At 49.5% G+C, this 23,669-nt stretch overlaps 1 long non-coding RNA gene across 4 annotated transcripts in view; it reads left to right on the top strand.

Annotated features, from left to right (window-relative positions):
• Positions 1-8,230: 8,230 nt before the first annotated feature.
• The window catches only part of LOC102166756 (uncharacterized), a 283,514-nt gene continuing 268,075 nt past the window's right edge, over positions 8,231-23,669 (top strand). For all 4 annotated transcript variants that reach the window (XR_014826892.1, XR_014826893.1, XR_299385.4 and 1 more), the window contains exons 1-2: positions 8,231-8,368; positions 8,989-9,073. This is a non-coding gene — a long non-coding RNA (uncharacterized LOC102166756). The remainder of the gene's footprint in view (positions 8,369-8,988; positions 9,074-23,669) is intronic.

Genomic DNA, 23,669 nt, shown 5'->3' with positions numbered 1-23,669 from the left:
TGATGAAGCCCCTCACATCGTGTAAAATTGTAGAACACTCTGGATGGAGGGGTCCCTGTCCTAGTAACTTGCTTATCTTCACTGAGTCTATGAATACTGATTGACTGGCTAGACAAACATGATAGCTTATCTTAAAAAAAAAAAAAAGACATCTCTTTGCTTATCCCAAATACAAACTTACTTGTTTTTGGACATTCTCTAGAGACTATATGCTTGATGAACTAAACAATGCCTGGGTTTCCCAGACCAACGTTTTATGTGAGGAGCTGACAGGCTTTTAGATAAGGCTTTTTGACCACAGACCATGTTTTTAACCAATTACCACCTGGTGGTGAAGTCCACCAGGAACAATATTAGATCATGTGTGGTTTTTGTTGATTCTTCCCTAGCCTTTATATTGATTATGAACTAATACATGAGCTCATCAAAGACCCACAGCTATTGATACCTATATACTCGGTATCACAATTTTATATTAGTAGTCAGGGTCAGGAGATGGAGCAGTAAAATCTTGGAAGTGTTCTGAACCCCTATTATGTCAATTTGTTTCTTAGTGGTTTGATATCTCCTTCTGAATGAACAGGACACCAGTGCCCCAGGATGACGAGTGGAAAGGCACACATTGTTTTATATTCAGACTGTTTTATATTCTTCACTGCCTTGAACTAGGAGTGACCAGAAGAGACAAGGGCTCAGATACCTACTGCCAGAACGAGATCTCCAGAGCAATGATCACAGCAGTAACGTTACTACTTTTGGTAGAAGTTTCTAATCCTTTAACTGCTTTATAAACAAAAATTGTGCTTGGCTAGGAGTATAAACTTTGAATCCAACAGCCTGGGTTCAAATCCAGGTTTTTCCACTTCTTAGTTGTGTGACCTTGTGCCTATTTTCTTCATCTATGGACAGCAGTATGGTCTTCCTCCTTAAAACACTTAAAAAATTCCAGGAATTCTCCTTGTGACTCAGTGGGTTAAGAACCTGACTAGTATCCATGAGGATGCTGGTTTTATCCCTGGCCTCGCTCAGTGGATCAAGGATTGGACGTTGCCATGAGCTCTGGTGTAGTTTGTAGATGTGGCTTGGATTCCCCGTTGCTGTGGTTGTGGCGTAGGCTGGCAGCTGGAGCTCTGACTCAACCCCTAGCCTGGAAACTTCCATATGCCCTGGGCACAGACCTAAGGGGGAAAAAAAAAAATTCCAAGTGAAAATTCCTATGGCCATGCATGCACCCTGGGGTTGACCCAAGACTATTTACCAAGGAGGATCACAGTTTTGCCTGTCGCTTGGCTCCTCCAGTCAGAGAAGGAATGACTTCCCCAGAGCCATTCTCCTTGAAGGGCGCCTCAGCTCAGCTCCCACGAGAGGATGCCGCTCTCACCCTTGGCTTTGCTGCTGGTTAAAGTGCATGGGTTTAGGAGTTCCTGTCGTGGATCAGTGGTTAAAGAATCCGACTAGGAACTATGAGGATGTGGGTTTGATCCCTGGCTTCGCTCAGTGGATTAAGGATCCGGCATTACCGTGAGCTGTGGTGTAGGTTGCAGACACGGCTTGGATCTGGCATTGCTGCAGTTGTGGCGTAGATTGTAGCTGTAGCTCCAGTTCGACCCCTAGCCTGGGAACTTCCATGTGCTGCGGGTGTGGCCCTAAAAAGACAAAAACAAACAAACAAACAAATAAATAAAGTACATGGGTTTGAGAAGGCTGCTCAGCCTAGATGCACACCAGGTGCTATTCAGGATGGAAAACCCTGAGTTCACTGTCTTTCGATACTGACTTTCAAACACTTGGCTAAGAGAAACTCTCTTTAAGGAGACGGTTCAAGTGATGACCTGGAGTCTAACGTCTGGAGTCTGACATCTATCCTAGATCAAGTCCTATCACTAGCGTTGGGCGCTGAGATCTCGTCCCTCCGTCCTTCCATCATTCCCTTCCATGAATGCTATTGCATTCACTAGATGGGACTTTGGTGGGGTGCTCCCAGTCCATACTGGGAGAGGCTAAAAAGCTCGGTGGCATTTACTACACGGGTGTTGCTCATTGCATCACGTGAGGTCCGCCTTAAGAGGCTTCCACAGAGACCATCCTCTCCATCCTCAGTACCAAGTATGGCTATACCTCTGGTCATCTGGTGTTTCTCTTGGGAACCTTGCAAACGACATCAGTGACCACCTTCCCTTTCTGCATTGGCTTCTAAAGCATTTGGGACCACGTGTGTAGCCAGGTCCCAGATCTTTGCCATCTTCACTTTTCCAGCCTCATTTCTGGCTTCTGCTTTACCCCTACCTCAATTCTTTTCCTTTTCTGATATCAGTTTCCACTTTTATCTTCTTGTCCTAATGTGATCTCATAAGCCCTCTCCAAACTTATCGGGAGTGAAATGAGGATATATATGAATAAATAATGAACTCCACGGAGTAGATGCTGTCATGTCCCCTTTAGAGGTAAGGAGACAGAGGCCTGCAGGGTACATGAACTTGCCTGGTGTCATAAAGCTGGTGGTAAGTAGATGACCAACGTTGAGCTCAGCCTGGCTGACTCTAGAGCGTGGTTTCTTTCCACCTCCTGACCCCTCACGCTCAGAAATAGACTCAGAATGGAGTTCTTGATGTGGTTCAGTGGGTTAAGGACGCGACATAGTCTCCATGAAGATACAGGTTCAATCCCTGGCCTTGCTCAATGGGTTGAGGATCCGGTGTTGCTGTAAGCTGTGGCGTGGGTCACAGATGCAGCTTGTATCTGACGTTGCTCTGGCTGTGGCTTAGGTCACAGATGCAGCTCCGATTCGACCCCTATCCTGAGAACTTCCATATGCTGTCGGTGCAAATGTAAAAAGCAAAACAAAGCAAAACAAAAGAACAAAAGAAAAAGAAATATACTCAGAAAGAGGTGTACTGGGCAATGAGAGGAGTCGCTGATACAAGCAGGGGTGGGGTGAAGCTGATGAGAACTGAAAGCTATACATCTATTTTATATTTGGGAAGGACACATTTATGGAACATTTTGGTCATCAGGGTATAAGGAATGTGTAGAATCAATCCCAACAGCACTGGAACCTTGATGAACGGAGACTTGGTTAGCTTGGGTAATTGAATTGTCAGGGTAACTGAGAGTCGTCTCAGTTAGTCTGCACTTTTCCATTCTGACTATCAAAAGTTTTCTTGTTGTCTCTGGCTGTTCTCCTGTTTCATTACTATAACATCATGTACATGTGGGGAACATTGTTATAATTCTAGACTTTGTTCAATACCTAAGGTAGTGCTCTAAACAAAGTAGGACCTCATCAGGTCTCTTGATTCTGCTGAATGTTGGGAGTTTTCTCGGGCTTTGGCATCAAACTTGTATTGATCAATTCTCTCTAAGCAAGAGAGTCCATGGACACACAGACTGTGGGGCCAGGACACTGACCCTACTGCAGGCATGCATATGTCCCTTAATCCACCCCACTAGCAGTCTAGTCCACTGACCTCAGATGAGGGCCCATCTTCATGCTACCACAGTCGGAAACAAGGCTGTTTCCGCTGTGATTTACCTGATACACTTCAAATCAAAGCTCGAGGAGTTGTTTTAGTTACGTGAGAGTCCTATTGGGCAGGACTTTTATTATTCAGGATTTTGTTTGCCTGTGTGGCTCTCTCGTTAGCCATAACCATTTACTAAGTCCGTGTTTGTGCCCCGAAAAATGTGCTGGGCTTTGAGAACAGAAAGATGTATGGAGACTAGAAAAGTTTAATTTCACAGTGATGAGCAGCTGGCTGTGGCTTGCTGGTACATGGAAGGTGATAGGAAGCGCCTTCTGTGGTATATTGGCAAGATCGCCCTGGCTCTGACCTCAGACATACCTCTGGCCTTCTCTGGGGCTGGTGGCCAATTCCCTAATCTTGCTGAACCTGAGTTTCCTTATCTGTAAAGTCGGGAGACCAATGAATAGAAAAGGTCTTTCTATTCAGACCCTTTTTAGAAACATCAAAGATAATGTATGTGAAACTCCAGCACATGATAGATACTCAGTAAATGGATGCTCAATATATGGTGGATGGTAATATTGTGCCTTTGAGCACTCTCTGCTCAGAAAAACAGGGAAAACTCTCTTTCAGAACTATTTTGACAACAGGTGGTATAATTTCAGTGAGGTCCCCTTGGACCGCAGGTTGAAGGGCCAAGGCCTCTGGAAGCTACAGTCTATGGACACCCGTGTCTATTAATAGCCCCAGCCTGTGTAAATACCCAATTGAGTGCAACCCTCTGCATCATAGGGAAGATATGCATGTGCTGCTGTCAACCACTGTACAGCTGCCAGCGTCAGCTTTGCCCATTCATCGAGCTGCATGGTGGCCCAATAGAAAGAACATTGTGCGCCTTGCTTGTTCCACACGCTGTATGCACAGAGGGAGCAAATCAATAGGGGAAGATGTGGATTTGTTCTGCTGAGATGGAGGGTGGGGGCTGCAGGGGGGGGTGGGGAAGGGGGGCCTGAAAATGAGTGAGATGGAAAAAGGATATGGATAGAAGGCCAGGGATGCTAAGGGAAGGGGAGGTGATGGCAGACACAGAGGTGTCCCTTGTCTGGTGGTTTGCAACTTCTTGAAAGTCCAGAAAGGTGTTTTGCATTGACAGATTTCAAGGACAGCCACAAAACTGGGGTAAGGAGCCAAGGACTTTGCTTGCTCAGGGCGATGGGTCTGTGGTCCACACCAGGGACCACCTGACCTCTTCTGTTCGCCTTCACATCCCCTTCTTCGCCTCCTCCATCTCCTCTTTTCTTTCCTTTTCGGTGTGATTTTCTCCCCTGCTCCCCCTCTCCTCCTGCTGCCCAACACCGCCCCCGCCCCGCTCTCCTTTTCCAAACCCCAGGGCTGATGCGCAGGTATCTCTTTCACTCACTGAACTTTTTCACCGCCCCCATCCCCTAACCAAGCCATTAACACCCCGCTGCTCAGTAGGATCCAGGCTCAGCCTGTTATTAACCTAAGATCAGTTGCCAACCCAGCTGTGTGCAGACTAGTCCTGCAGGGAGAGGTGGGCCCAGACGTCCTGGGGAATGAAGGCGTCCGGATGCAGCCCAAGTCCAGGCAGCCTAGAGCTGCGGGGTGGGTCGAGGCAGGAGCAGGAGGCTTACAGGGATGGTGAGGGCAGGGAAGGCAGGATGGGGCGAGTGAGGCCGTCCCCAGCCTCCTCCCAAGGCCTAGAGAGGGCTGGAGATGGGGCCTGAGCCCTTGTGTTGCCCAGACTGACTGGGAGCCATGGGACCAGATTCTGGAGGGTATCCTCCCAGGTACTTATCCGCTTGGAGCCTCAATGATGTCAACTTTCAGATGGCAGCGATGGTTCCCCGCCTATATATCCTACTTACTCTATTCAGAGGGAGAGCAGACAGGTTATGGCCACTGCCCAGGTTATGGATCCCTTCCTGTGGGGTGAGGGGAGGATGGGGTGGGGCCTTCCCTTTTCTGGCTGACTCGGGCTTGTAAATTTCCCTTTCTCCAACGAAGCCTACCCCTTAATTCATGTGATGTTGTAACATTGTGCCCAGCCCCGTGACACCAAGTGGTGACCCGTAGGTGCACAGCTGGCATGAAATGGCTTCTGGAACCTGTGCGCTCAGGCAGAGGTTACCTGCAGCCCATGAATCCAGGCTGAGCAGAGAGACCTTAGTTGGCTTGGCTGCTCTAACAAGATACCACAGATGAGAGGAGCTTGAGTAATAAGACATTTATTCCTCTCGTTTCTGGAGGCTGGAAGTCCAGCCTTTGTGGTTCAGGCTTAGGCTGAGACCACTCAACTCCTGAGCTCACAGATGGGATGAAACACATACTGGCTGGAAATTGATACAGGATTACCAACTTTGTGTTTTGCCAAGAAAGGCTATGAAGAAACAAACCCTGCCATTGTTATCACCACCCTTTCTTGGGCCTCACCGGTGGCATATAGAGGTTCCTAGGCTAGGGGTCGAATCAGAGCCACAGCTGCCAGCCTATGCCACAGCCACAGCCACGACAGATCTGAGCTGCGTCTGCGACCCACACCACAGCTCAGGGCAATGAGTGAGACCAGGGATCGAAACCTCATCCTCATGGATCCTAGTCAGGTTCGTTAACTGCTGAGCCACGACGGGAACTTCACCCCCCTTATTTAAGAATCCACTGTCCTGTGCAAAAGAAGAGAGAAGGGACAGGATCTCAGAACACAGTGGAGTCCTTCAAATTGAATAAACACAGCATCAGGGAAAAGTTCTGTACATTGCCCTTTTAAAACTAATTTTGCTGAGGCAGATGAAAACTCTACTAATCTGAGTTGAAGCTTGGCTTGTGATGCTTGAGTGTGAGTGTGTAAAGTGAGCGTGAGTCCATGCGTGGGAAGGGAAGTGTGGGAATGTCCCCGAGAGTGAGTGTGAGGGTGTGAGGCTGTGAAGGAATGCAGCGTTGACTGTGTTTGCGGGTGTGTGGTTGTATGTTGGGTGGGAGAGGGAGAGGTGTGTGGGGTGTGATGGGAGGAAGGGGGCTGCCACGGCAGCAGGGGCTGCAGTTGGCACATTATCCCAGGACTTAGCTTGCTGAAAGCCCGCTGTTTAGAAGGGAATTTCTCCCTTCTGTGCCCTCTCCCTGTGTGTGCTTTCCTCCCCTCCCCTCCCCTGCTCTAACCACCATCACTGAGCTGCTCCCCAGACCCATCCTCTTGCCAGAGGAGAGGCCGGTCAGCAACCCCACCAGACTTCTCACATCCTGCCAAGAGGAATTGCTGTTCTGTAAAGGAGACTTTACATCCTCCCGACATACAGTCACTCCAGGGAGCAAAACTGGGCCAAGTCCTTATTCAGCAAAGGACTCAGCTCCCTTGAGGTCTGGCACGGCCTGAGCCTCTCACATGGTTTGTGACCTTGAGTTAGCAATGTTACCCTTTAGCCCCCGCCCCTGGCTGGGATAGAGCCACAGGTGAACGTGAAGCTTCCTGGGGGGATCCTCTGACCCTCTCTCCTTGTTTCATAGGGGCAGAGTCGCTTGGTCCGCACTACTGGACTGGGGCTTGAAGTTCTCCCTCACTGGTTCTAAACCAACTCTTTCCCTTTTGGCATCACCCCTCCCCTAGGCGAGGACTTGCTCCAGGCAGGTCTTCCAAAATTCAGCACCATCTTGTCTCCACGACTTTGTTTTTAATTTTTAATTAAAAATTTCTATTTTTTTTTTTTGCCATATCCATGGGCCATGTGGAAATTTCCCAAGTCAGGACTCAAAACCATGCCACAGCAGCTACCTGAGCCGCTGCAGGGACAATGCCTGATCCTTAACCTGCTGTGCCACAAGGGAACTCCTCCATGACTTTGTTTTTAAGGCTCTCCTCTCCTAAGAAGACTGCTCTCTCCAATGGTAGGCCAACTTCAAAGTTCAGCTAAATGCCATCTCCTCCAGGGGGCCTTCCTGCACTACTACAATGAATGCTGACTTGGCCAACCAGGGTAAGGGGGCTATGGAGACTGGAGTCCAACCTCCAAATCCTCCCCCATATTTTAAAGCTGGTGCTCCCTGCACTGGGCCTCTGGCTTGCCTCTTGGGCACAGTTTTATTTGAGACGCTAACATTCAGATTAATCTCCTCAGCCGGTGCCCCTTGCTGATTTTGCCCATTTTTTTGAGAAGCCATATTTTTACTGTTTTTAGGTCTTTTTCTGTTTTTACTATTTTTATCTTTTTATGGAGTCGTTTTTTAATGCTTATTATTTTTCATTGATTTTACTTCCTTGTTTAGTGTTTACTATAAAAGAAGGAATAGGAAGTGGCAGCGCGAGGGGGAGGGATGGGCATCCCGGGGTCTCTGGCTCAGCAGGCTGGGTAGGGGAGAAGGTAGCTGGGCTTTGAGCAGAACGGAGACAGGTCAGTCCCAGCTGTACCCCTCCATCACTCTCAACTCAGGGATCAGCTCTATCTCCCTGAGCCTCAGTTTTTCATCCATAAGCAGAGATCCGAGTACACCAGACTGTTGCAAGAATTAAATTAGATAATGCCTGTCCAGCTCCTAGCACAGTGCGTAAGCCCTACTAGGCATTCACAAAGTGAAATTGCTCCTCAGTTTCAGGCCACAAGCAGAGTCTCGAGCTGGTCTTAAGGAGGCCCTGGCTGCGATGCCCTTGCGGTGCCTTTTTGTGAATTAGAAAAGGCGCCCCCTCTGGGCAGACGGGGCACAGCGCTGGGAGGCGCCGGAGCTTGGCTGGGCGGGGCCTCCACTGCACATCCCGCACATGCGCGGGCAGCATCCTCAAAGCAATGGCGGAAGGCGGCCAACGTCGTCGTCGATACTCCCCATCTCCGCGGTGGAGTTTGATCAGCTCAGGATCTGCGAGGTCAGCCCCAAAGGCGACTCAGGGGAACTTTTAGGTAAAGGTGTTTGTGCTTAGAATCTTCCGGGGGTGGGGACTTACTCTCTTTTTTTCGTGTCTATGCCACAAGGAGAGGGACTTCCACTTACCAACTTTTGTATTTCTTAGCCCTTTGCTTCCTATCATATGGGAGGCGTGTAATAAATGCTTATCCTATGGGATACAAGTGTGGGGGGACTCAGGGAAGAGGCGGAAAAGTAAAAGGAAAATGGCCCCTGAACCCTCGTTGCCCCGCTCCCGCCCTTCCAGCTACACCCTTTGTAGGGCAGGGCCCCCTTCTTCAGTCTTAGTTCACAGGACTTGTTAACCAGACAAGTGCACTGCAACAGAATCTCTTTTTTTTTTTCGCTTTTTAGGGCGGCACCCACAACATATGGAGGTTCCCAGACTAGGGGTCGAATCAGAGCTGTAGCTGCGGGCCTATGCCACAGCCACAGCAACACCAGATCTGAGCCAGGTCTGTGACCTACACCACAGCTCACTGCAATGCAGGATCCTCCATCTCTTGAGTGAGGCAAGGGATTGAACCTGCATCCTCATGGATACTAGTCAGATTCGTTTCCCCTGAGCCATAACAGGAACTCCCCACTGCAACAGAATTTCTGTTCCATTTTCTAGGTGCTTTGCATGGGGACAGACCTGCAGGACCAGGATGAAGACCCTCTTCACTGTGCACATTTATGCCTGAGGGGCCCCCAGAAGGGTAAGTGCTCCTGGGAGAAACTCTTACTCAACCTCATTATTATTCCTTTCTGCAACACATCCTCACTGAGCACTTCCTCGGTGCCAGGTTCTCTTGTAGAACTGGGGATTGGTGGCCAGGGAGACAGTCGCAGGCCTGTTCTTGGGGAGCAGGCATCCAACCAAATTATCAGCTATCTGGATCCAGTTCATTGGGACTCAGGTCACATATATTGGGGAGCAGAGGCAGGGGGTGGTGTGTGTAGGTTTGATACCAAGGGGGAGCGAACCCAGTGCTGGAGAAGTGATGAGAGGAAGGCAGGGACGATTTCTCTTAGTAACTCCCAGGGCTGTGTCCAGCCTCTTCTCTGGCACCCGAGTGATTTTCTAAAATGTGCATCTGACTACCTCGGGCTCCTGTGTAAACAGCCACGCTCCTCTCTTCTGTGTGCGTTACAAGCCCTTAGCAGGGCCTGAACCATCCTATCCACCTCATGCCTCTAAAACCCCAGGCCTCACCCCGCACAGGCCAGCAGTTTAGTGTGCTTGTGGCTCCCCAGAGCATCCCCTGAGGTTGCATCCCTCATACCTTTGCTTGGGCTTTTCCTTGGTTTTGAAATGTTTTTATCCCCCTCCATGGTCCCTTGGCTGATGGTTTGTCATCACTTATTGCGTGTGTTGCTGCATCCAGGTAGATCTTCCTTGTTCCTGCAACCTGGGGTAGGGGTACAGCCTTCTCCTAGGGTCTTGCTAAGACCCAGATTCTTATTTAGTGTGTCTGAAATGGGGCCCAAGATTTGCATTTTTTCACAAGCTCCCAGGCAATGCTGATGTTCCTTGTCCTTGGACCGAAAAATAGTCTAGGCTTTTGGAACTGGTTCAGTGTAAAATGCCTAACCTTAACATTTTGGGGGTTGGGGACTCTTTTTGAGAATCAGGCCAAAGTTCCCTTGTGGTGCAGTGGGTTAAGGATCCAGTGTTGCCTCCACCTGCAGCTCAGGTTTGCTCCCTGGCCCAGGAACTTTATCCTGCTGCAGGTGTGGCCAAAAAAAAAAAAAAAAAAAAAAAAAAGAATCAGGTGACTGTTTTGGATACTTCTTTGCAAAATGCACATATACAAACATTTTTGTAATGTTTTCAGAGATTACACTGCCCCTGAAGCTCACCCATGCAGGTCCGGGTTTGAAATCCCCTCCCCAGGGCATCATGCAATGTTTAAATACACAGGCTCCAAAAGTAAATAAATACATTAAATAAATACACGGGCTCATGCTTTCAGAAGCCAGCTTTGCCTCTTAGCTGGCTGCCTTCTCTGAGACTTAGTTTCCTCATTAAAGAGTTGTTTAAACTTTTCAAAAAAGATGATACTGATAGTAACTTTCTCAGAGGGTTGTTGTGAAGATTAAAAGTGGTAATGCAAGAAAAGTGCTTAGCCCAGGGGTTGATAAGCTCTTGATAAACATTCTTTTTCCTTGTTATTATTATCATTAATAATTGGTGTGTATGGAGAAGAGCTGCAGTTGGAGGAACTGGGTCCCACAGAGAAAGATAAGCTGAGTGTTCCCTGCTCCCCACCCCGCCCACCCCCCACCCTGGTGAGCTGGGAACCTAGCCTGTGCTCCTTATTTTTCCATGAGGCTTCAGGAGAATGGATCTTGTGTCCAGAGTCACTCAGATTCTAAGCAGCAGAGAGAGTTTTGCAGTGGGCAGGTGTGCTCCATCGCAGGTATTTAATTCTGTATTTCCCTGCATGAAAGTAAATACATGGAGGCAGGGAGAGGTCTTTTTTCCCCCACTTATACACATATTTAAGTAATTTCCCCACATTTTAATAAAACCATATTAACTCTAATTTTCATCATTTTCGGCACTGTTACAAAGCTGCCTGTGAACTTTTCTCAACACATTAGTTGCTTGGGTGGTTAATTATTAGCCATTAATTTTGGTGAGGCATTCTGCAAAGTGACTGCTGCAAAGAGCCATTTACCTGTTTATTCATACTTTCCACCAAAGACCTATTTTTCTTTATAACAAACCCAATATTAAATACGCAGCTAGTTTTATTTATTTATTTTTGCAAAGAAACCCTGACCTGCAAAAGCCCCTTTCTTTTCATGTTGGTTTCAAACTAGTTCATTCAGATATTTTAGCAGTTATGCAAATGAGTTTCCCTTGATTTTAGAGGATTTCTCTAGAATTGATTTTGGGATTCTGTATTAATTACAACTACCCGGGCATAGGGGCTGTCACATAATAGATATATTTAGCAAGAATGACAAGGCTGATAATTATGCACAAGGAGCCTTAGAAAAGGGATTGTTTACTTTGATGTTTAATTTCAGCAGACTTCTTTAGTTTGTTAAACTTAATCAAAAGCAATCAAAATACACTGGTGTGAATTACAGCAAATTAATTTCAAACCAGTGGAAAACATCATGTCTTTCAAATGCGGATATTGAACTGGAACTTTTGAATGAACCACTCAGAGCGGAGAAGAGGCAGGTTTCTAAGTGTGAAACATTTCTCTAGAGTGTGAATTACGATCTGAGCTAGGGCTGGGCGAGATTCCAGAAGGAGCTATGCTCTCAAGAAAGGCTGAAGGCTTAGAAATGACCTTCACTTTGGAACTTAAGGCGAACGTACTCAGTGATTTGGGAAAGTCACTTAAACCCAGCTTTTCAGAACCTCAGTTTCCTGATCTGTTCAACAATCTAATTCTTGCCTTACTGCTATTATTAGTAAAGAACACTTCGCCTTTTTCATATTTATTAAGTGTTTACTCTGTACCAAGTTCTGTGTGTACCCTTATTTCCTTTAAACCTGATATGGCCCCATGAGGTTGGTGCCTCCATTGACTAGATAAGGATTCAGTCCCAAGTCTCTGTGAGCCCAGACACTCTCCCTCCCGCTTATGACTCTGGGGACATTGCCTTTAATTCTGGAGTCTTCTTTAGTTTGACAACTTAATCATGAGCAATCAAAACATGCTTATGAACATATAGAAAATTAATTTCAAGCCAGTGCAAAAGATTATCTTTCCCTGCCATGGAGAATCAAATGAGAAAAATGGATGTGAAAATATTTGGTAAAACGTTGACTGCGATGCAAATGAACAGCATTCACAGAAAGAGAGCCAGGCTAGCAGCCTGTGCAGAGGCTGGCCCTCCTCGGAGATGAAGACAGTCTACTCCGCCAGCTCATGACTCATTATGGGGCTAGGTTTTATCTGATGAGATTTGTAATTTCATGGGGGTCCATCGAGTCATTCAACATTGATTCGTCAAACACATTTTCTGAGTTTATTTACCAAGATCAAAGTACGTGGAGGGGAACACAGAGTTTGATAGATACGGTGTCGACCCCTCTGGAAGCCCACCTTGTAGAGACAAAGACAAACGCAGACATTGTTCATGGTAATCCAAGGGTTCCCGGAAGACGGTCAGATGATGATTACTTGTCTGGCACTGTCTTGACCATGGAACCTGAATCTGTCCCTTTTATCAGTGTTCTCTCTAGTGCTTGGCATGTAGATTGGCCGAAGAATTTGATACATTTGGTTGAATGAATTATAAAGCGGTCCTGGATATTGGGGTGGGCATCCAGACTGGATAGCAGGCGGTTGAACCTAGTAAAGATTAACCTGATATTTATGGATGGAGAGATTCTGAAGGACCCTCCCCCGCCCCGGGGTGGGGGTGAAGGGACAATGTAAAGTGTGGGAAGGGCATGACTATTGGGTATGGCAGCCACAGGGTGTGTAGATCATAGATTGTGGCCAGGTGTAGGGCTGGGGCTGGGCTTTGGTTCTCAGGCTGCAGAGAGTGAGGTTTATTCTGCAAGTTTTGGAGGAAGGGTGTGCCCTCACCCTGTGGGATGGTCTGTGGTAGTTACTTTGAGGATCAGACTGCCCAGGGCTTGAATCTCTGTTCATTCTTTGCCGGCTGGATTAACTTGAGTGGCATACTTAACTTCTTTCTACCTTGAGTTGTCTAGTGTAAAGTGGAGATGGACATCATCTTTTTTTTTTTTTTATGGAATTGTTGTGAATATTACAGGAACTGTTAGGTGTAAAGCATTTAGAACCATGCCAGAAATATAGCCCTGTGTTGGTGCCAGCTTTTATTATTAGTTGGTGTTTGATGGCCCTGTAGGACTCAGGGCTTTGGCACTTGTCGCCTGCATAACCTTGACATGATGGTCAAAGCTCTCCAACTCTCACTTTGCTCTTTTGTAAATGGGCACTAGAAGTGCATCTGCCTCTGGAGAGGCTGTGATGAGATAATGCATGTGGTTTCCCCATTGCCTACCTGAGAGCAGGTCCAATGAAACCTAGGCTAAGACCAAACAATGACAGGAAGGTTGGATGAGATGTGAGCCGTGTGGGGCGTGTTTGGAGGCTGCGGGAACTCTCAATATGAGAGGCAGTGAGCGATGCTTCTGTGAAGCTGGAACGGAAGCAGTGACTGGGGCAGTGGAGAGAAAAGTGGAGGGTGAATTTGAGAGACTTGCTGGTTGGAACCTCAAGGCTTATGGGAGGAGAGTGAAGAGGAGGACAGTGAGGTTTCTAAGCTGGTTTGTGTGGGAGTATATAGGCACATCGACTGAAATGAACTCTGGAGAAGCTGGTCATATGCAGAATGTGGTCGTTGAGGACTGTATGGGGGCCACCAGGGGGAAGAGACCTGGGTCCCTGAATGACTGCGTGGATCAAGGCTCTCCATTCACCCATACTTGTACTGTGATGTGAGTGAGAAGTAAACCTTTACTGTGTTACACTACTTAGATTTCGTGGTTGTTTGTTAACAGTGGTTAGCCTGTGCAAACTCATCCCCACCTCAGAAGTCCTGTCAAGACTGTCCTCATCGTCTCTCCCTGTCCCTTGCATTCCCTGTTTAGACTATTTTATTTTTTATATTTTTAGTAACGCACCAGTGGCATATGAAAGTTCTCAGGCTAGGGGTCAAATCAGAGCTGTAGCTGCCAGCCTACGCCACAGCCACAGCCATGACAGATCTGAGCTGCATCTATGACCTACACCACAGCTCACGGCAATGCCGGCTCCTTAGCCCACTGAGCGAGGCCGGGGATTGAACCTAAGAAATGTGAGCAGGCCCAGGGATTAAACCCACATCTTCACGGACACTATGTCAGGTTCTTTGTTTGTTTGTTTTTTGCTTTTTAGGGCCACACATGCGGCATATAGAGGTTCCCAGGCTAGGGGCTGAATCAGAGCTGCGTCTGCGACCTACACCACAGCTCACAGCAGGTGGATTGCGGCGTTGACCGGAATAAGCCAGAGCCCATCCAGCTTACTCTATGTGTGGTGAGTTTGCCTCCATCCCAAGCCTCCTTGCCCACCTCAGAGCTGCCCGGGGTGGAAGGCAGCTCCTGCCAAATGCTGGGCAGGAGAATAGCTCCTCTATTCTGGTCATTCCCCCAAAAGAATTTCACCCTGGCCAGAAGCCACGCCCCCCATCTCCTTGCTCCTAAGCTCCATCTTCTCACTGAGATGCCCTGATCCAGGCCTACTGGGCTCTGATGCTTGTTCTTTTTGCAGGAGTCTCGGCACAGCCCTGCTGGACCCTTCTCCTCTGTGAGTTTTCCTTTTTGCTCAGCACCCAATTCTGGCAGCCAGCAGAGCGCCTTGCTAGCTTTTTTCCTTTACTGCTCTTTGAATGTTTAATAAATTCTTAATTAAAAGCTGGGCACCTCATCTATTTCTGTCAGTTGCTTCTCTGTTGCGAAGAAGAGAGGCTTACTGGAGGGAAGTGTCAGTCCTGCACTCCGCCCTCCTTTAACACTCACAACCACACACGTGCACGCGCACTTGCACACACACATACACACATACAGACACAGAGCAATAGGCCTCGGTGCTGTATTTACATAATTCTATTGACATTTTGAGGCTAAAATTATGTATGCTACTTTAATTTGCTGTTAAATTAAATTATGAATGTTTGGATCGTGGTAATTTCTTTTGTTCTATGAACAGATTGTTTTATATATCTGCCTATATTACCAAGTTATTAATTTAATGATTTCATAATAGCAGCTCATTCCTCTGGGTAATATAAAGGCTGAAGTGCACGCTCCGTACAGCTCAGGCAGACGCTGCTTGCCCTACGTGAATGGAAGGTTTTAGGAATAAAGATATTAGTTTTGGCAGAATGTTTAAGTGTGCATAGGGAAACTGGAGGGATGTGTCAAGTCAGCTCCAGCTAGCCAATCTCGCTTTAAAAAGGCAGGACATAGTCCATTGCCCAGGAGACTGAATGAAAAATAATTTTCTTAAATAAAGTCAAGCACCTGGCTGAATGCTGGCAAGTCTGAGAGCTGCTGCCTCTCCATTTACTCTCATAGCTCTGGACTCAGTGTCAGTTCAGCTGGGGTCTTTCATTCTGGGGCGGGGGGGGGAGGGGGGGGAGGCGGTCTGTGGGCTGTGACCCTATCAGCATTCTGGGTATGTGCTGCCATGGCAACATGGCATTGGCTGCATCATCCCGCTCCTTGCTGGCATCCAGTCCTATTGTAGGGAAAGGGCAAAGGGCCAGATGCTGTGTGGTGAGAGGGAAATAGCATGGATTCTGGATACGGAGGAGCCTTCCTTCTTCCCCGGGACTTGTGGCTTGGGCTCTCTGAGCCTCAATCTCTTCATCAGTATAATGGGGCCATTGAGAGCACCCGCTCAACTAATTTTGTAGGCGTTGTATGGCTAAAATAAGAAATGAGATGAGGATGAGAAAATGCTTTGTACTGGTAACAGGACTCTTGGGGGCTGCTTTGTGTGGGATGTTGGCAGGCACCCTAATGACCACATACAATACTAGCATAACAATCATGGTGTTTCTCCTTCTAGCCCAGGGGAGTCCCTGCTTTCTGGGCTCAATTCCTTCAGTTGACACCAGAGACTTGAACTTAGTGACTTCCAAGTTCCTCTCCACCTCTGATAGATTTGGACTCTATTATTTTTCAGGAGAAACCACAAAATGCTTCATTTCAGTCAGGAAGCCAATGCAGAAGGTGGAGCCTTACTAAGGAGTCAGCATATCCAGCTGTTCAATAAATATCGAGCACCTCTAACTCAACAAGTACTGATTTAGGGTCGCAGATACGACAGTCTCAAACACAAGCACCATTTCTGCCTTCTCCAAGCGGAGAGTCTCATGGGAACAAGATGACTAGACAGGTGATCATGTTACCCTGTGATGATGGGGTGGGAGGGCATGTACCCACCCCAGATGGGGGCCAGGAAAGGGGATGGAACACCTAGTCTGAGGCCTCAAGGGTAACTGTGGATCAGCCATGCAGAGAGCAGTAGGAGGGTGGGAAGGACAGAGGCATTTCAGGAAGAGCTAAGAGCATGTGCGAGATGGAGGTAGGAGAGAACAATGCAGCATGCCTGGGGCATCAAGCCTGGGTGTGTGGGGAGGGTCGTGAAACCCCATGTTGGAAAGATCAGTGGGGGCCATGCGTGGCAGACGTGCAGAACTTCACTGGGCAAAGGGCAGTGGGAAGCTGCTGAAGAAGGGGGACATGATCTGTGCATCAGAAAGGACATCATGGCTGCATGGGGATAGTGGTTTGGAAGATGATCAGGATGGAGGCAGGGGGACCAGTTAGGAGACTACTGTTGGTAATTGTGGTGAGAGATGATGAGGATCTGATTTAGGAAGTGACAAAGCAGTGGGGAGAAATACACAGTTGCAGGAGGTGCTCAGAAAGAAGGATTGATGAGGTCTCCATTGGGCTGTTGGGTTGGTGGGGACAATAGAGAAGAGCCATGAAGATGGGTCTGCCCTTTGCCCTTCAAGCTCCTTCCTCTTCGGCTGTTCTGTAACTTCTTAAAAGGAAACTACTGCTGAGCCTTTGTCCCATGGCTGATGATGCTGGCGCTTGTGCACATGCATGTGCTTAGATGCCTGTTGACACACGTGTTTCAGCTGCTCTGTGTGCTCAGTAGGGTAGGCAGAAATTATTTCTCTGTGGAGTTGACAGATTGCCAAGTTAGAAACAGTGTCAGTGCTTACACTTTCTTTACTTGCTTTTTTTTTTTTTTTGACTCTGTGTGTCACCTCTATGAAATATTCCTGATCTCTCCAAGAAAAAAAAAAAATGTCTTTCTTCTGTACTTTGTCTGCGGCCTTTGTTCTCATTGTTTCTCTGGTTCCATGTTAGTTTCATGCACTGTGCTGCATCTTAATCATTTCTGGATGCCTGGTGACTAGCACCAGATCAAGTGTGGCTGCAGTTGTCATTGTTGCAGCTTTGACGAGCCAGTGGACCCCAACGGCACTGAGTCTGTTCCCTCATGAAGGGAGCTGTGGGGCATCCTTCCCACCTTCTCCCAGCAAAGTCCTAGCTCTCTTGCCTTGAGATGTGAGACACTAGGGCACCACGATCTGATGTCCAGCATCCTCCCCAGTTATAGAAGAGCCAAGGCCAAGACTCTTTGAGGGCCACAGAGGAGAATTACAGAGTTGTAGCTTTGTAAATGCAAATTAGTGTTGGCTGACTCCTTGGCTGGAGGTGGGCAGGATGGAGACAGAAAGGGAAAGAGAGAAGGAGGGTTGGTGGTGGCTCAAGTGGGAGGGGGAGGAGCTATAAGAGAGGGAAGGATGCCTGCTTAGGCCCAACCTGGAGTGATGGTAGAAAAGGGCAGGGACGGTGACAAAGAGGGTTTGGAAGAACTAAGGGTGAGCTGGGAGCTGGTCCTGGAACAGAAGATCAGCAGTGAAAGGGGAGCTTCCTAAGCACATAGGGGAAGAAGTCAGTGGAGGATTTGCCAACTAAAATCGGGGTGGTGAGTAGAGAACTATGGTTTTTAGGGGATTGGGGGTGGCAGTGAATAGGAGGAAGCCTGCATTGTAGGATCCACAGGACAAGATATGTTTGTTTCATTCATGACTGTGCACCAGTGCCCAAGGTTGGCATTTCACTGGTAGTGAATAAAGGTTGAATGAGTGCTGGGTGCTGTCTTCGAGCACCATGCAGGTGTGGAGGGGAGAGGGTGGCACCATGCAGGTGTGGAGGGAGAAATGTGTAGCCTCTGGCTTCTGGATCCCAGGACTGGCCTGCAGGCGAAGCAGGGTGAGTCAGATTTACAGTACTGGGTTGCATTCCAAGATATTTCTAGCTGGTGCCCCAAGAATCCTCCGCCAGTGGTAAATTATTGTTTCTACACTAAATACCATGAATGGAAAGAAGGATGACTCAAAGATTCTTAGAGGAAGGGTACCGGGTAGGAGTCAGGGTCAAGGCTGTGGGTCCAGGTTCTCCTACAGAATGCCACAGCGGGTAGAAGTGCAGGGCTCTTCAGGGAAGTGTAGGGACCTCAACTTTTTAAAAATGTTTTTATTTTATGGCTGCACCCTTGGCACAGGAAAATTCCTGGGCCCAGGGACTGAATCCGAGCTTTCAAGCTGGATCCTTTAACCCACTGCAGCAGGCTGGGGATCAAACCTGCACCTCTGCAGTGGCCTGAGCTACTGCAGGTGGATTCTTAACCCACTGCGCCACAGCAGGAACTCTGGACTTAATTTTTTTTTTTTTTTCCTCTTTAGGGTCACACCCACAACATATGGAGGTTCCCAGGCTAGGGGTTGAATTGGAGCTGCAGCTGCTGGCCTACACCACAGCCACAGCAACGCCAGATCCTTAACCAGCTGAGTGAGACCAGAGGTCGAACCTGCCTTTTCCTGGGGACTATGTCAGGTTCTTAACCCGCTGAACCACAGTGGGAACTCCCAGCCTTAATTTTTATTGCAAAATGTCTGGTGTCCCTTTGTGCCTCTGGGTGAGAATGAAGGTGGGCACTGATTTGGTTAAAATCTAAGAGCAGGAGAGTCTGCCTTTCTACTGTCTGTCTCTAAACAAAAAAACTTGGAGAGTGTGAGAGGCCATTTGGAGCAATTTGAAGCCTGGAGCCCTGGGCTATTTAATGTTTCCAGCAATGAACTACATGATGAAACAGAGAGCACGCTCATTAATTTCATAGATGACACCCAGCTGAGGCTGGAGGGGCACCTTGGAGGATTGGATTAGAATTCAAATTGACTCCAGTAGGTCTTAGAGATTGGTCAGGAACCAACCAAATGAGATTCCGGAAGGACAAGGGCAGAGTGAGGGAAAGGCAGCCACACAGATGACAGCAAGGGATGAGTTGCCGAATCCTAATCCTGCCTGAAACCTGAAAACTTCCCTGACCTCCCTGACTGATTCATCAAGGCTGACGTTTGCACACAGCTTACAATGAACTTGCACCGTTCTTTCCTTTGAGCCTTGTGACAACCCCCTGAGAGAGGAATTGTTATGAATAAGTTCATGGGGGTTTTGAGATGTTAAAAAATGTGCCCAAGGCCACAGAGCTGATGGGTGTCAAAGCCGGATGTAAACCCCGTGAGCACTTTCCAGCGCTCCTTTGAGGCCTCCCGTGAGTACGTGACTGTGCCATCTGATCTGAGCTACGAGTCCCTTGATCCTTCCACCTTCCCCCAGGCTAGCCCCCATCCCCTGCCTGGTGTCGTATTCTCCTCTGGGCAGCCAAGATCCTAGGGCTTATCTGTTCAATCCAGTTCTAACCAGCACCAGTTCTGATCAACAGCCTAGATGCCTGTTGGACTAGACCTGCCCTGATGACCTTGGCATCTTAAGTCAATCCAGCCATCCTCACCTGGCTTGCGGAGCGCTCTGGGAGGGGATTACATTGGGGGGCGGGGGGGCTCAGAGCCACTACAGATCCACCAGGCAGGCCCTCAGTTCTGCATGGCAGTGGCCTTTATGTGTCTGATCAGCTCAGCCTCCTCAAGGGCATCACCTCAATACCGGCCCATCTCTTCTTTTCCTCTTCCTCCTCCTTACCTTCCCCTCCCCCTCCCCCCTCCTCCCTGCACCCTCCTCCCTCTCCCCTCCTCTCTCCTCCTCCTCCAACCCTCTTTCTCCCTGGAAGATGAGGTTCATCTAGCATCTTCCAGCTCATCCAAGTCTCCATCAGCCCTCACCGCCTCTCCTCCAGGCGCAGAGGAGGCATGATGTTTCTGTCCACTCACCTCTCCTGTGCTGGTAGCCTTTCCAGTCCGCACTCCCCCGAGGCCCTTCCTCACTTCATTGGTTCCTTTCTCGTAGGCCTTAAACAGGGTCCAGCCTGTCCCAGCTTAGAGAACTCTCCCTGGAGGGGTGGGGAGAGCACAGTGGGGTGCTGCGTTGTCCCAGAGATGTTCAGGTTCTTAGGTTAGTGGAGGGCTCATGGGTACCTTACATGGAGTCTGTCATAGGTACCCACTGTTGCATAATTTTAAAAACATCAAATCAAATGAAAACACTCTTTTTCCACCATCTCCCAGGATCTTGCTCTTCCCATCTTAGTGAAGTTCCTTCAAAATCACCTAGCCTCTTACCTCCAACTCCATTTCCTGTTTCCTCTTCCAACTACCTTTCTGATGACAAAAGCCACCCAGGACCCTGATGTGTCCCCTTGCAGCCCACCCCTCACCTGACTTCCCTGTGACAGTAATTAATCCGCTGTCATCTTCTCCTAAAACCCTTTAGGCCTGAGCCGTTGTTCTGTCTTGGTGCTTTTGCCCCCAGCTCTCTTTGGCCAGTGTCTCCTAGTATCTTCGCTGCTTCCTTTTCTTCTGTGGAGCGTGTTCACATCTCTAATTTCCCAGAGACCTGTCACTGGGGGAGTTCCCGTCGTGGCGCAGTGGTTAACGAATCCGACTAGGAACCATGAGGTGGCGGGTTTGATCCCTGGCCTTGCTCAGTGGGTTAAGGATCCGGCGTTGCCATGAGCTGTGGTGTGGGTCACAGATGCGGCTCGGATCCCGCGTTGCTGTGGCTGTGGTGTAGGCAGGTGGCTACAGCTCCGATTAGACCCCTAGCCTGGGAACCTCCATATGCCTTGGGAAGTGGCCCTAGAAAAGGCAGAAAGACCAAAAAGGAAAAAAAAAAAAAAAAAAAGAATGTACCTGTGAGTGTTTAGGTTTGTCTTTCCAGGCTCACTGTCCGTTATTTGGGTTGTAGTCCCTAGGCTCTGACACCACGTTTGATGTGAGCTGAATCCCTCACTCATGCTTCCAAGAGCGAGCGCTATTGTGATTTTGGACAAATGTTCTGATACAGTTTGCTCTCTACAAACTGAGGCCATGTTGCATTCTGAAACGGGTTTCTGGAAGGTCCTGTGTGAACCCAAATCCCTCAGATGATGAGGAAGGACTAGCTAGAAATTAGGACTGGTCGGCAGGATGTACCTGGCCCACAGCAGCAGAGTGGGGAGCTGTATTCCCCGGTGGGGTGCGTGCGAGCCTATGCACCCTGGCTGTGCCACGTGCCCTGGGTCTGCTGAGGGTCACCTCACCACTTTCTGTGGCAGCACCTGGTCGTGGGCAGCTGCAGCTGGCCTGGCTGGCCTCGCTAAGGATGATCTCAGGGGGCAGAAGTCATGTTGTCCTGGCCAAGACTGAAGTCCAGGGCCCCACGCGCAGGCGTGGGAGAGGAGGCAGCCTCCGCGGCCTCCTGAACAAAGGGGTTGGCAGGCTGCCTGAAGGGCTGCCAGGACATTCCTGTGCCTGTGCTGGGCTGGACTGATGTCGATCCAGCTCCTGGCTCCCCAGGCTGGGTGGGCAGGCCTGCTGGCTGACACTTGGCGCTCCCTGGGTTGCAGGGGGAGCGGGTGGAAGGCCTGGCCCTTGCCCGCCGCTGGATTGGTGGGCCTGGCTGTGGTGGCTGCTGCCCCATCAGTTCTGTGAGTGCCTGTGGGTCTCCTCACCCGCATCCTTTAAAGGTTCAGAGTGTGTTTTCACCTAGAGTTGCAGAACCAGCTGGGGACTCACTTCTGCTCTTTTGTCCTCCAGGCCTGGCTTGGGGGGATTGCTGCAAACTGCCTCCTAGGTGGCTGCCTTCAGTCTCTGTGGGTTTGGCCCAGGCTCTTCCTTTACTGGCTCAGTTGGAATTTTGTGAGCTGCCTGTGGATGGCTCCTTTGGGACCACCGACCTGCAGAACGCCGTGTCCATCTGCCTGTCAGAGGCGCCTCCCCCTTACTCAGAGAAGCCCGGGGCCTGGAGCTCATGGCTACATGACAGGGCGGGTTTGGATACTCGGGCCTTGCCTGGCACTCATCTGACATCGCCTGCTGTTTCTCCAGTGCCGAACTGGCTCCCCGTTCCCTTTGGTTCAGGCACAGCCTACCTTCTGGCCTTTACGTGACCACTGGGCCTGTGCAGTGTGGATAGGACAGGCCCTGGGGAGGAGATGGGCCTGGAAGTGGATCGACAAGACCAGGCAGGATAGGACCAAGGCAAAAGGGAGTTTGGGGCTTCTGGTAATGGGACCTGTCCTGGGAAATGGCATCTCAGCAGCATTCCCATAGCTGCCAATTAGCCATGCCATCCAGGTGAAGGCTGCAGGCAGAGGAGGAGTGTGCCCCCAGGCCACCGAGAGGCCGCCGACACATTTGAAGCTGTGTCGTGTTCAGGCCCTGCTGACTTGTCATCCTCCATGTGTTCTGGCGGGATGAAGACATTGAAGCTTGCCTCCTGCTAATGATCTTCAGCGGAGAACCCAAGCTGGCTTGTGAGGCATACATGTCCCCACGTTGGCACCCAGGCAATTAACTGCTGCGATAATTCTGGGTCTCTGTCCCCAAGGCCCCCCCCCCCCCCCAACAAGCGTGTTAAACAAGAGTCTTTACAGGAGAAGGGGAAGTGATTGTCTGGTCTGGCAGGAGCAGTGGCCGGGCCAAGTGATGACAGGGGTCTGAATGAGGGCTGCGTGGTTTTAATCAGGACAGGTGCTGCTCTGGGAGTGGATGTGAGACAGCTCCCACCGAGCACCCCAGGAGCCACAGCACCCTGAGGATAAGTGAGGCTGACATCCAGAAGACAGGATGGTCTCCAGATCATTATCCCCCTGGGGCTTGCCCCAGGCCCTGCCAATTACCTCCCGGCTGGCTGGGCTCTGCTGTCTGCGAGGGGCTTGAACTAGCCTTGTCTGTGGGGTGTCCCATCAGTGAGTTCGAGGTGCTCTGGGCTGGGGGCACTGGGGGTGCTTGAGAGTGACCTCGGGAAGCACGGGTCCCTTGGGGTCCATGTTGCCCCCCCCCCCCGCCATGGCGAGCTGTTTTTTGTCCTGCCGCAGTGGAGCGGCATCCTTGGCTAATCAGAAGAAGCCATGGCTGACCCTGGGACGCTAGTCCCTGAGGAGAGAACCTATTTTGAGCTGGTGAAATGATTAGCAGTACTAATCACACATTCTCAGCCCAGACCCCGTGGCCTACTTCCCAGCAGCCTCCTGGGCCTGTGCACTCTCTTCTCTCCCATCCTCCTCCTCTCTGTCCAGCCAGTCGCCCTTTCTCCCTCCCTGCTCCCCCCCCCCTCCCCATCTTCCTGGGAAAGGAGACCCCACAAGCCTCGGAGGGCTCTAGTCTGCACCTCCGGGAACCCCCAAAGCTTTACCCTGACCCCAGGAACGTATAAAGCTGAATGATCCTGACCCCCTCGTATTTTCTTATAAAGACATTAAGTAGGTATGAAAAAAAGAGTGAGCCTGCCCTCGGCTTATGCCACCTTTCTCAAGGCAGCAGGGGCGGCACCTGCTGAGTGATCCAGGGTAGAGCTGGGCT

This window comes from Sus scrofa, chromosome 14, assembly GCF_054392235.1.
Source record: "Sus scrofa isolate SSC_HxYL_T2T_F1_AM1 chromosome 14, Sscrofa_HxYL_maternal_Yorkshire_Landrace_v2.0, whole genome shotgun sequence".
NCBI lineage: Eukaryota > Metazoa > Chordata > Mammalia > Artiodactyla > Suidae > Sus > Sus scrofa.
This window is presented reverse-complemented; position numbering and strand designations above follow the sequence as displayed.